The following is a 13,124-nucleotide window of genomic DNA, read 5'->3' on the forward strand; positions in this document are numbered from 1 at the left end:
TGAGACTATTGAGTCTTGGTGATTTTTCAGAATGAGTTTGGAAAACATCTGTCAGTTGCTTATCTGCAAGTAGGAGAAGGGAAGCTAATCTCACAAGGTCTCTTTTCTTTAAAACAAGTGGTGTCTTCTCTGTCATTCTATGATCATTGACAAAAAACAGTTATTTGGGTAAGGTATGGTTTTCCTGGGGACGCAGACATTTTTATGTGCTGCAATCTCCACTGCTATACAGTGCTTTCTCAGTCTCTTGCCCAAAACCTGGCTCCACAGATTTCCCTGTAGCTTGAGATTAATTTTCCCCAGAGTTTTCTCTGCAAGCATTCTGGCCAATGAGCCACATCCTTGGGGACATACAACAGTGAATATAAATAGGCCAACATACTTTGGGAGGATTTAATAAACAATATTAAGGTAGCTAGGAAGAGAAGTTTCATTCTGATTTGGCCCCAGAAAGATCTCTGTTTTGATCTCCTGACCAGCCTCTTGGGTTCAAGGTGACCTCTGTCTCCTACAGTGCAACTCTGCTGTTGACATTTAACAATCCTCCATCCCCTCTAGAACTCAACTTTTCACAGCAGATCTGCCAGTCCCTGAATTTCTGTCTATGCTAGACTGGTGAAACTTCTTGTTATACTGTAGGACCTGAAATTCCCCTCATCTGCCTTGAGGTGCCAACATCCCACCTTCCCAGGCAGATGCAGGCTGTGAGGGAGGCTGTCTGTCCATCCACCTGTGTGCTCTTTCCTCTCATGATGGGCCTCACCTGTGCTGCTTTGGATAGTGGGACAGGAGGATCATCTCCTCCTGACTCTGTCTTCCCCCAGGCAACTTGAGCCTGGCCAACATCCTCCTCAAGGCATTTAGATTTCTTCTCTCCGCACACTCTAGAGTTAAATGTGCTGCCCCTGTGCAAACCCCTGCAAACGGGTCCAGTGTCCCCTCAGTGCTGCTCTCTGCCCTCCACTTGCTGCCTGCTCTGCGGGACAGGAGGCACAGGGGCTGCCCAGCACCCTTCTGTCCCAAACCTGACCTTCTCCTGCAGCACAACTCTAGTGTTGGCATTTAACCCCCCCCAGTCTCTACTTCATTGAAAATACTGGTGCTGTGTCCCAGCAGGGCATTAGGGCAAGTCAGATAAGAATGAAAATTACATACATTCACTGGCTCTTAGTTGAAAAATCTGTCTGACCTGTATCCTGGGGTGATTGTTCCTGATGCCTTTGTGTAATTTTTTATTTCAGAAATTAGCATTTCCCACATGCCAATTGCTCCTCACTGTAATTTTTTTAAAGTTCTGCATAAGATGTATATTATTGTCAAATATAGATTATTCCACATAGACCTTCTACCTAATTTGATTTTTATTTCCTGAAAATTCCTTTATTCTTAAATTTCACACTATTTGTAGAAACTCACAATGCATGTTGCAAGGAAATGGAAAACTGTCAGGTTTAGAATTGAAAAATCTTCAATAAAGGGTATCAGGAGTTGCAGAATAAAGCCTAATCTACATATTCAGTTGAGAACAGCATCTGGAAGGGGGGAGGCAGATGAATCAGCAGAACATGTTATTCAAGCATTTTGTTCAACAAGCCAGTCAAAGCAACAGTCAGCAAGCCTGCATTGCAACTAATATATATATACTTTCTAGCAATGGGCAAAGTTTCTCACATGAAAGATTTTGAAGTTATTTTTCAGTGAATTAAACTTACATATTCAGAACTTTCATTCACAGCAATCACAGAATAGAGTAAATAGTACAAAATAGCTGTAAATGCCAAAAGCCAGGACATAGTCAATATACTGATTTTTGTTGTACTTACTCTGTGGTATTATCTTTTACACGTTTGAGTTACCAGAATCACGACTGCTAACTTGGCTTGCTTTCATTCAAGTGCAAAACTGAGGTCTGAAAAATATTATTATGTTCCAGCTATCTGTAAAAATAATGACTTTGGTAATTACCATAATGACATATTTAATGTTTTTAACTACAAGATGGCACAAACTCTGTGTTGGCTAGGAACAGGGGAGAAGATGAGACTCCCAAACCACTCTTGGCAGGGAAGGGAGGATTTGTGTTGAAACCCATGGGCTTTTTAGTTTTGGCCTTTCTTCCAGATGTAAAGATTCAGTGGAAAAGATCTGAAGAGGATCAGAAGAAATACCTTTCCCTTAGCAGCCTTTCAGGCCTCGAGGCTATGGCTTTTTTTGTCTGATTTCCTACACAGCACAAGCCACAGGACCTCAACCAGGATCGGCACTAACCAGGATCAGGCACTGGACTACAGCATCTTTTAAAAAACATGGAAGTCATACAGGCTGCCCTGTCCAGACAGCCTACATGGGAGCTGCTCTGCAGGTGTTTTCACCCCAGCCCTTGAGCAGTGATAGGATGAGGGTTTGTTTTCTTCTTTATGTACTCCTGCTCTTGCCCAGAGCCAGGAGCCACTGCCACTGCCAGCGAGATGGTTCACTGTGCCAGTGGTGCTGCCTGGGCAAAGCCTGCTGGATTAGTGCCTGGAATTCTGGTATCCCAAACTTGTAGAAAATAAGATGAAAATTAAAGTAATTAAGGACTAAAATTGATATATTGACTATGTGCTGGGTTTTCTGGCATTTGGCAGGTGAATTGCTAGGCACTGGTTACAGAGCCAGGAGCAGCCTGAGGAGTATCAAGAAGGATAAATAGAGCCCTGGGAGTGGCAGGGTTTGAAAGGGCCAGATGAATATAGTGAAACGACACATGGTTACAGGGCTGGTGCCACAGCCAGGGGTTTGGCTGGGTAGGATGTGGAATTTGCTTTAAGAAACCTGATCTATTGGAAGGGATTCTCTCAGGGAAAGGGGAGGAACATCTTCAGTCACAAGGTTGCCAAGCTGTGGAACAGTCTTTAAACTACAGCTGCAGGAGGAGAGGAATCTCAATCCATCCCACTCCTGGCAGTTTGATGTCAGAGCCAATAAGAGATGCACAGAGCCTGGAGAGGGATGACAGGTCAGCAGAGAGCATGAAGTGCAGCACAAAGGAATTCCCCCCTCTCCAGCCAGTAAGTCAGCTTTATCCAGCACCCAGTGCTGGGGGTGGGATTTAACACACTTAAATGCCTCTGTGCAAACACACACATCATTGGGAATAAACAAGGTGAGTTACAGATGTGTGCAGACCTGCAGGGCTCTGATCTCACTGGCATCATGGAGATGTGGTGGAATGGCTCCTGTGGCTGCAATGTTGGAATGGAAGGATACAGGCTCTTTAGAAATGGCAGGCAGAGGAGATGTGGAGGAGGTGTCTCCCTCTCTGTCAATGACCAGCTGGAGTGCATGGATCTCTGCCTGGGTATGGATGAGGAGCTGACTGAGATCTTTGGGGTCAGGATTAAAGGTAGGGTAGGGACATTAGAGTGGGGGTCTGTTACAGGCCACTTGACCAGGAAGACTGAATGGGTGAGGCCCCTACAGACAAACAGGGGGAGCCTCACATTCACAAGCTCTGGTCCTCGTGGGGAATTTCTACTAAGCCGGTATCTGTTGGATGGACATGACAGTAGGGCATAGGCAAACCAGGCAGTTCCTGGAATGCATTGATAAGAACTTCCTTCTCCAGGTGATAAAGGTGCCAATGAGGAGAGGTGCTGTGCTGTACTTTGTTCTCACCAACAAGGAGATGCTGGTGGGGAATGTGAAACTCAAAGTGAAGCCTTGGCTGCAGTGACCATGGAATGGTAGAGTTCCTTAGGGCACCTGGAAATGTTCAAGGCCAGGCTAGATGGAGCTCTGAGCAACCTGGTCTGGTGGAAGATGCCCCTGCCTATGGCAGGGAATTTGGACCTAGATGATTTTTAAGGTGTCTTGCAACCCAAACCATTCTGTGATTCTGTGAATTTTGCAGCATCCTGCCATTTTTTTAGCTGTTTGTTACTTGCTAGCAGTATACTTTTGTGGTGAAAGGTTCATTTTTTGCCAGGTCTACCTGCTGGCTATAGAGGTTAGCATGCCCTAATGGTATAGAAATTAGACAGCATGGGAAGGGAGGGAGATGTAGAGATTTCCAGAAAAAACTTGTTCCAACTTTTATTTTTTGTCCTAGGAATGTGAGGGAAATGTGGGAGTTTTTGTTTTAGGAAGAGAACAATTAAAGACTCCACAGGCTTTATGACTTACTCACTTTTTGTTGCCCATATAATTCCCCAGCAGCTTCACAAACATGATTCCAAATTATCTTTTTTTTGGTGGGAGGAGGGGGTATTGTTCTCTGCACTTTTCTTGCACTAGATGCTGACTTAATACCTATTTTACTCTGGTCACAATGAACAAATTGTTATAGGCAGTGACAGTGACCCTGAATTTCTTTGAAGCCTGCTTTACCAATCCCCATGAGGGTGATAGGGTTTACTAACAGTGGAAACAAGGCATATTTTTTTCATGTTTTATGCATTAAAACCAAAAAATATATACTCCTCAAACTATGTAAAAACTAGTGCTCCCTTTTCATTCTATCTCCATCACAATGTAAGTAAGCTGAAATACTTTTAAGGACATTGACCCAGAGGTTCATCCTTTGCATATTATTAGTATTTCATTATCCTACAGGGAGATGTTCGCTCTTAACTGCTTCAGAGCGTGAGTACCTGCTGCCTGGAGCCTGATGTGTATAAAAATACTTTTTGTCCCAGCAGCTTTGTGCCTTTCATTACTGCGTACCTGTTGAAGACCACTTATCCCCAAACATCCCAGAGCAGCTCCTAATTAATGAATGTCATAATTTTTCTTTGCTACTTGTGCTTTCAGGGTCACGACAGATTTACAGTGCGGCATAGATATGAAACACGGTATCCTGAATAACTACACTGACTGAGGAACACATTTTTTGGGTTGGGAATTTCCAAGACTTCAATGAGAACTTTCCTCTAAAACAATGCCAACAAGTAAAAATAATGCCAGCTTGTTTCCACAGGCAGGTTTCCACAGGCTGTTGGTGTAGAGAAGGCAAGACATTTCCCCCTGAGCTGACACAGCTCTTTTTCTCAAAGTGCTTTCCAGCTTTACCCCCAAAATGCTCCCCTCCCACTCACTGTGGACAGCCATTGTTGCAGGACACCACAGCTACTCTGCTGGGTGTCTGGCAGGATGGCACCTCATTTGATATTTATGAAAGCCTTTGAGCTGAAATTATTTACTGTGCAGAAAATGTCCCCGTCCACTATTCATCCATTGTAAGGGGCTGAGAAATACCTGGGTTTTTCATGCTTGCAGCAGCTTGGGAAAATATATGGTTTTGCCATTGACCATTAAATTACTCATTAGGGATGTTTTTTTCTTTCTTTCCTTTTTTTTTCTTTCTTTTTTCTTTTATATTTTGGATATGTCTCAAGCATGTGACCAAAAAGATTCATCCTTGGTACACTTTAACAGATAATTCTCTTTGCTGGTACAAATATCTAGCAAACTTTGTCATCAGAAGAAATGGTAATTTGAGTGAGGGGCATGTTTCAGATCTTCAGCTGCCTGCCCCAATGCTGTCACAAGAAGAGGTGATGAGAAAATAATAACCACCTTTTCAAGCTGGAGATGAGTTAGAAAACTCTTGTTTTGTGGTCTGCATGTGCAGACAGCTCCCAGATCTGCTCTGAAGAGGGCAGGTGTGTGGAGAACTGGCCCCTCTAAGCAGTCTGAGAGGTATGAGGGGTGTGAGGGGTGTGTGGGCTCTGAGGGTGCAGGAGCATACGTGTCTGGCCCTCACTGCCTCCCTGCAGCCCTGCCAGGGCAAGAGCTGGCTGCAGACCTTTCCCTGCCTACCACCCACTGAAGGGCTGTTGGGGTCCTAGGGAGGTTCTTGGGACATGGAGATGATCCTGGGATGTGATGTGGAGTGGCCCACACCAGGTTAGGTGCAGCCTTGGGAAAGGTCGTTTGGAGTCTGCTGTGCACCACGGATGTCCCACAGCTGGAGGGTCAGGCAGCCCTGCCACACATTTCCATCTTTATGCCTCAGGTAAGCCCTGCACTCTGTACATCAGTCCCCAGAGGTGGCTTCCCTTCTGCAGCACCATCAGATATCCAGATGAGTGGCCAAGCTGGATATTGTACTGAGAAAAAACATGTATACTTGTCACTGTGCTCAGCTCATAATCCTTTAGGAAGGGGAACTCTTATTTTTACAATATTAGCATAGTGCATCAGCATCCGTTGGCTGTTTCAGAGGATTTCCAGCCTCATGCAAAACAAAAGCTGAGCTGTGCTCAGGGACAGCAAAGGAAACTTCTACCAAAGCACACTAGTGCTGCAGATGGCTGCTTACTGCAGTCCCAACTTTGCATTTTCAACACAAAAAATATGGATAGCTTCTGATCCAAGCAGCTTATCTGTCCAACAACAGGTGAGTGGATTTCTTAGAACTGAAGATAATGTTGGGAACAGTTCAGATCCTATGGGCTTGACTATTCTACACACCCTCTTCTCCACTGCACCAAATGCCATCTTCCAGAAGCAGGACAGGGAGATAAGTATGTTGTTCACGGGAGTTTAGTAAGTTCACACACCTTAGTAATATGCTAACAATCTTTACCAAAAGAAAATGGGAGCACCTGCTATGCCTGGGATGCTGGAGGGAACAGACCCAGATGCAGGGTCTTGGGACATTTTCTTTGGCTGCCATTATTGCTCAAGCAGTTGAGCTGTCAGTGTTGCTTTCTGAAGCCCCTTTTTGGAAGCCAACAGAAGTTCCAGTTCTGGACAAGGGTTTAGGAGACCATGGGCTAACTTTAGTGTAAGTCCACAAATTACATTTTGTAGAAGTGATAAGGTGTTGGCAGCTTTCCCTGTGGGGAGTTCCTGGGAGGTGATGGTTGTGAGAACAGCTGGAATGTGCTGGCTGTTCCCATCATACCCAGAAGTGTGAAAAGATGTGCCACATGAGGGACATTTCTAGATGCGAGTTCCAAGGTCTGGAAAGCAGGCTATGAGCGTGGGTGGAAGAGCTTATTGAAATGTAATGTGCTTGATAAGCAGTGAACATCTAACCCCAGTGAAACTGGGGAAGAGAGGCACCAGGGCAGAGGAAACACCTAATTAGATACTCCATCCCATAAGCCTTTTTCACCTTTCCATCCATCTTTCCAATACTCCTTAGCTGTTAGTGCTGTTGCCTTCTGGTACTGATAAGCAGTGGGAAGAGACAGAAACTAGGGGAAGGCATGGAAAGTTGCTTTTTTGGGAAGACCCACCACACAGTGACCTGCCACATAGGTGCTGCTTAGCAGGGCCAACACAGCTGACCTCTGTGGCTCTGAGCTTGCTTGTGCTACATTTGGGTTTTCTCCACATTGGTCTAACCAGTGGGATTAGTGGAAAATTCTATTTTTTTTTTTTTTAATGCGAAGTTTCTGACAGAATTAATGTCTTTGAGTGAGTCATTTTGCTTTCATCAGAAATGGCTATTTTACGCTGGAAAATTTGGGAACCAAAAAGATTTGCAAGCAAACCAAAGAATTCACACTGTTTTTCAAAATTAATAATGAAAAGTTACAGAAGAGGAAGAAAGACAAATTGAAATCTGCTCTATGCCTATGTCCTGGGTTGCAGTGTATTCTATTACCATCCTCATGAGCTGTTGAAATCAGGTGGGGCAGTGTTTCCCTGCCTCCTCCCCCCAGACTATCTTTCTGTTAATTGCCCATCATTGTCCTGCCGCCTGACTCAGAGATAACTCCCTCTGGACTATCTTCTGTTAATGAGCCTAATCAACACTTTGCCTCATGACTCATTACCCCATTGTGAGATGCTCCACCCAGAGGGAGGAACCAAGCATCCCATCGTGGATATAATCTGAGGCTGAACCCCAGAGACCCCGGCTTCCCAGCAGACCCTTTTTTCTACAGGATCACCACTTCAGAGGACTGCAGCCACCATTCTACCAGACTGCTACCACCACCCTGCCTAACAGGGACTCAGGTTGTATCTTGACTCTGTCAGTTTGAAACAGTGTTTTCTTTTAGTTTTTTTTTCTTTCCTTTTCTTTAACTTCCCCATTAAATTGTTATTCTGACTTGGTGCCTCCCACTGGTTTGTTTTCAAACTGGTACAGCCTAGATTTGGGTTTCACTGAAAGTTAGTATTGGACAAGACTACCTTACAGTTTGCCAGATACTGGCGCACTGTGCTGAAAAACCACCACAGCTCTCAAATACTGAGTTGACACTTTTGCTGTTGTTGCACCTACTGTCTGCTTGCTGGTGAGCACTTGTCACATGAGATGTTTCACTACACTATTCACCTGGCAGTGTAGGCAAACCATGATTGCAGCCCACGAGACAGGACAAAAAACATCCCAAGAATGATAGAAATCACAATTATTTGGAAAAAAACCCCAAAATCCAAACCAAAATTAAACCCACCATCTTCCAGGGTTTGGATTATTTTTGCCTGAGCAGGAGTGTATACGTTCTAAATCCAGTTCAGAAAGCAATGTCAAGATATATTTTGTAACATATGAATATGATTACACAGATGTTCACTGAGAGACAACTGGCACCAGAGGTGAAAAATGGATTGTTGTTGATTTTCTCTCTGTGGGGAGAATGCCCCTAACCCCCTCTTTGCCACAATGAAAATACAATAACCTTGTTTGCAAGCTCTCATGCAAAGTCTTTCCTGCTCCTTGGAAATCTTAGTGCTTCTGCACATCTGCAATGAATTAAAGCACAGATCCAGGTGCTACTGATGTAACCAAGATGCAACCAAGATGTGTTTGATGCTTTCTTCAGGGCTGGCTTGTTTGTTTTGATTTAGAGTCCCTTTTGCTAAGTAAATTTGCCATCCTGCAGAAGGGAACAGTTCCTTGCAGAGGTCTGTCTGGTCCCCAGCCAGGCTGACGGGATGTTTGCAAAGGCAAGTTTCTGTGAGGATGAGAGGAAGGAAAAAGAAAACGTTTCATGTCAGAAAAGCTATAAAAGAAGGAAAGTCACCGGAGGAGAGACTTGATTTGAGGAAAGGAAAATAGAGAAGCAAGAACTGGACAGTATTATTAATTTCTCCAAGGGAGAACTTCTCCACTTCGTGTCAGCTCAAGGATTTCACAGCAGCTTTCCAAAGAACCCAGGTACCTCTGGAAACAACGTCAGTGGTTTAGAACTCCTGTGGGCAAGCTCTGATAGATTTAACTGCTGTGATTTAAAACATGGCTGCCCCAGATGTTTGCTTTGCTCACTGGCTGGAAATTATTCTCTTAGATGAGGATGTGGCGTGTTCTAGTGTCTCAAGCCTCAAGTTTACAGGCTGAAGAAGAAAACTGCTTTTACAGGTTTTTGAGCTGACACAATGGACCATGTGCTGAGACAGCTGTGGCACCAGTTTGTGGCCAGTGCTGCCATCCCTTGTATTGGTAACCTCTGCTGAGAGTCGGCAGCCAGGCAGGGAGAAACAGCTTGGATCAATGCAGATAAATCTGTCTGAACTGTCTGTCAAAACCCTGCCCTCTGAGGTATAGGTACTCCAGAGTTGAGGTTCTGTGGTTCAGGCATTGGGCAATGCTGGCCTTTGTCTGGACGGAAGATGTTTCACCCTGAGCTGCAGCACCCAGAGGCTGTGCAGGACAAGGCACATGACAGAGCTCAGGGGTGGCAGAGCTGGGACACTTGGCTGTGAATTCAGCCCTATTTTAAAGTAGGTTTCAGCTGTTTGCATGTACACACCTAATTCTGTGCTCATGATTTAGGGATCCCTTTTACAGTCAGAGAAGACTGACTCTAGTTCCAATGTGTGTTCCCCCAGAGCAGACATCTAAAATAGCTGAGACAAATCATGGTTTGAAAATGCCTATATTTCTTCATTAGCACTAAAGAAAATCTAGAATTTCTGTCCCTGATTCTGAAGGTAAATTGAACAAATCCTGTATTTTGTGTCCAATTTTCCAAACATTTTCTGTAATTCTGTGGTTTGCATCCTCAGAAATCAATGTTTAAATTTCATGCCAAGACAGATTTATCAGCAGAGCATTTTCACTTTTGTAGCAATATTTCTACTACTACTACTAATAAAATTGTTATAAAATTTATCTGAACAACTTAAAAACCTGATTATCGAGTGGAAGGAAAAAAAGAACCAAGATAGTAGAAAATTCCATTGAATTACTTACAAAAAAATTACATTTTTGAAGGACGAAAAAAAAATGATTTCTTCCATAAAATATGCTGTCAACAGAAAAAAAGTAATATTAAGTGTTGTAGATTCCACTTTACTGTGCACTTTTGTCCACCAAGGATGGCTGCACTTGGATAATGGTAAAGTAATTTCTGTAGCTAGGCCTTCTCAGGTAGAAGTTAGAGATGTATTTGCTACTTAAATGGAAAATAGTACTGTATTGCTTAAAAGCTCTGGTGTGTCTCTGTTGTGTAAGCTGTGTAAGTTTCTGATCTGTATTTGAAGTTCTGTGTTGTTTAACTCGAGATCCAGGTCAATGTTAAAACATGTTCCCTTTTTACTGGAGAATTTTCTGCTTGCTTCTGAAAAAGAACAGCAACAAAGGAGATTAAATGAATCAAAGCCTTCTTGCATATTCCAGCTTTCAGCAAGGCTGAGAACACCCTATAGGAATCCCCTGGTTTTGGGATGAGTTATTTGGAGAGTTTAATTTAGCATGATGATGCCATTCACATCAAAATGACGCTTAAGAAGCAAGTGGCTCCAGATGGTAAAACAATATTTTGGTGAACACCAGGCCAAAGCCACACACTGCCTTTGCAGGTATGTCTGAATTGCTAGCTGAAGCAAGAGCTCAAGACATAATTTATGTCCATCAAACTCTTGACCCATGTGTTTTCTAGCTATTCTCTGCTGTAATCTGGCTGCATATCAGCATAAGGGCATCTCAAATGTAACTCAGAGGAGCAGAGCTGTCATCACAGACTGGATTGGGTAGGAAGAGACCTAAACTTTGTCTAGTTCCAAGCCCCTGCCATGGGCAGGGATGCCACTCTCTAGATCAGATTGTTCAGGGTACCATCTCACCTGGCCTTGAACACTTCCAGGGATGGGGAATCCACAGCCTCCCAGGGCAACATTTCCAGTGCCTTACCAGTCTCTGAGTAAAGAATTTCATCCTAACGTCTAATCTAAACCTGCCCTCTTTCAATTTAAAATCATTGTCCCTTGTCCTGTCACTATCTGCCCATATAAAAAGTCCCTCTCCCCCTTTTTTATAAGCACCTTAAGGCACTAGAAGGTCACAATAAGGCCTCCCCAGAGCCTCCTCTTCTCCAGGCTGACCAACTCCAGCTCTCTCAGCCCATCTTCATAGGAGAGGTGCTCCAGCTCTCTGACCATCTTTGTGGTCCTGCTTCGGACCTGCTCTAACAAGTCCATGTTTTTCTGGGGCTGAGGATCCCAGAGCTGGATGCAGCACTCCTGGTGGGGGCTCATGAGGGCAGAGTAGAAGGGCAGAATCCCCTCCCTTGACCTGCTGGCTACGCTGCTTTTGATGCAGCCCAGGGTGCCATGGGCCTTCTGGTGTGCAAGCACACACTGTTGGCTCATGTCCAGCATCCATAAGAACCCCCAAGTCCTTCTCTTGAAGGCAGCTCTCCGTGATTTCTTCCCCCAGTCTGTGCTCATGTCTGGGATTGCCCTGACTCAGGTGCAGCACCTTGCACTTGGACTTGTTGAACTTCATGAGGTTCCTGCAGTCCCTCTCCTCAAGTTTTTCCAGGTCCCCAGTAATTGCATCCTGTCCTTCAGGAGCATCAGCTGCATCATTCAACTTCATGTAATCTGCACACTTCCTTTCTCTTCTTGGTCATCAGAGAGGATGACAACACAGCTCTGAGCATGCACATTTGGATGCATATGCTGATTCCTTTTGGTGGTGGAATTGTTGACATGGTTGTTAATACTAGATCTGCTAGACATATGATCATACACAAGCTGTGGCAACCTAACCTCTAAACTCAAGCAACACTAAGAGAGAAAAATTGTTTTTCCATTCCTTTTACATGTTAATCCTCAAAAACAATACCTACACCACTTTTTATGTTTACACATTTTTCCCACAACAGTTTTAGTGTGGAAACAGCTAAGACACAAATGTAATTTCCAGGCAGATCAAAGTGTCAGCTTGCATCCAGCATGGGAGGCCAAACCCAGGAGCCAAGATGCATCCAGCAGGGAGAGCCATGGAAAGGGCTGGCCCTGTCCTCACCTGTGCCCAGGCTGCTGTCACAGATTCCATGCTGGGCAAGGTTTGTGGATGATGTTCAGCTGCTGTTTGCCTCTTCTAATAGAAATGATTCTTTTCAAAGATATGGACAAAGAAACCCTAAATATGATTCCATATCTCTTACATGTGTTACAGAGAGAAATAACATTGAAACCAAGTTTCTTAGGCTCAGCTGAATTAGGGTCAGAATCAGACTAGCATTACCAATTTTGAATCCCCAAATACACAAACACAAATTTTGCTCTAGTAGCCCTACAGGAAAAAAAAAAAAAGAAAAAACCCCCACATGGTTTAGAATTTGCATGGAAGTTCTGCCTACTTGCACTTGTACACAAATGGGCAAATATTCAGTGACAGAAAAAGGATTTTGTGCTTGTAAATTATACTAAGTTGGGAAGAAAAATAGTGCAAATAGAGATGATCTGTGAGAATAAAACTTTTGCAAACAGACCCAGAGAAAGGAGGCAGAGGTCCTCCTGAAAAAATTGTGCTTTTTTTGCTTTTAGGTTTGTGATGGTTTGTTTAGGCTGAGAAATTGTTCAAAAATAAAAGAACACTGTTCTGGTACAAAACTTCTGGTGTGATTGTGACTCAGTGAAATCAGCTGAACAGGGTAAAGGGACACGAGTCCGCGCGGGCTGCAATTTCCACTCCAGGCAGAGAGCACGGGCCCCGGAGGGAAGCGCAGCTCCGCAGGGATGCGGGGCAGCGTGTGCGGGACAGGCAGCGCTCAGAGCCGAGCAGCAGCACATCAGCTCTGCCGTTCTGTCCCCGCTGGGCTCGGCACATCAGCGCGGTGCCTTCGCACGGGGCGCAGCCAAGCTGCCTGCAAAGTCCTGGCTGGGGAGCGGAGCAGGGCTGTGCTAGCGGCTCTGCGGGTTCTCTCTGAGCATCCCCTGCAGGCAGAGTTTGC

The sequence above is a fragment of the Corvus brachyrhynchos genome, unplaced genomic scaffold, assembly GCF_000691975.1.
Source record: "Corvus brachyrhynchos isolate BGI_N302 unplaced genomic scaffold, ASM69197v1 scaffold11, whole genome shotgun sequence".
NCBI classification, from domain to species: Eukaryota; Metazoa; Chordata; class Aves; order Passeriformes; family Corvidae; genus Corvus; species Corvus brachyrhynchos.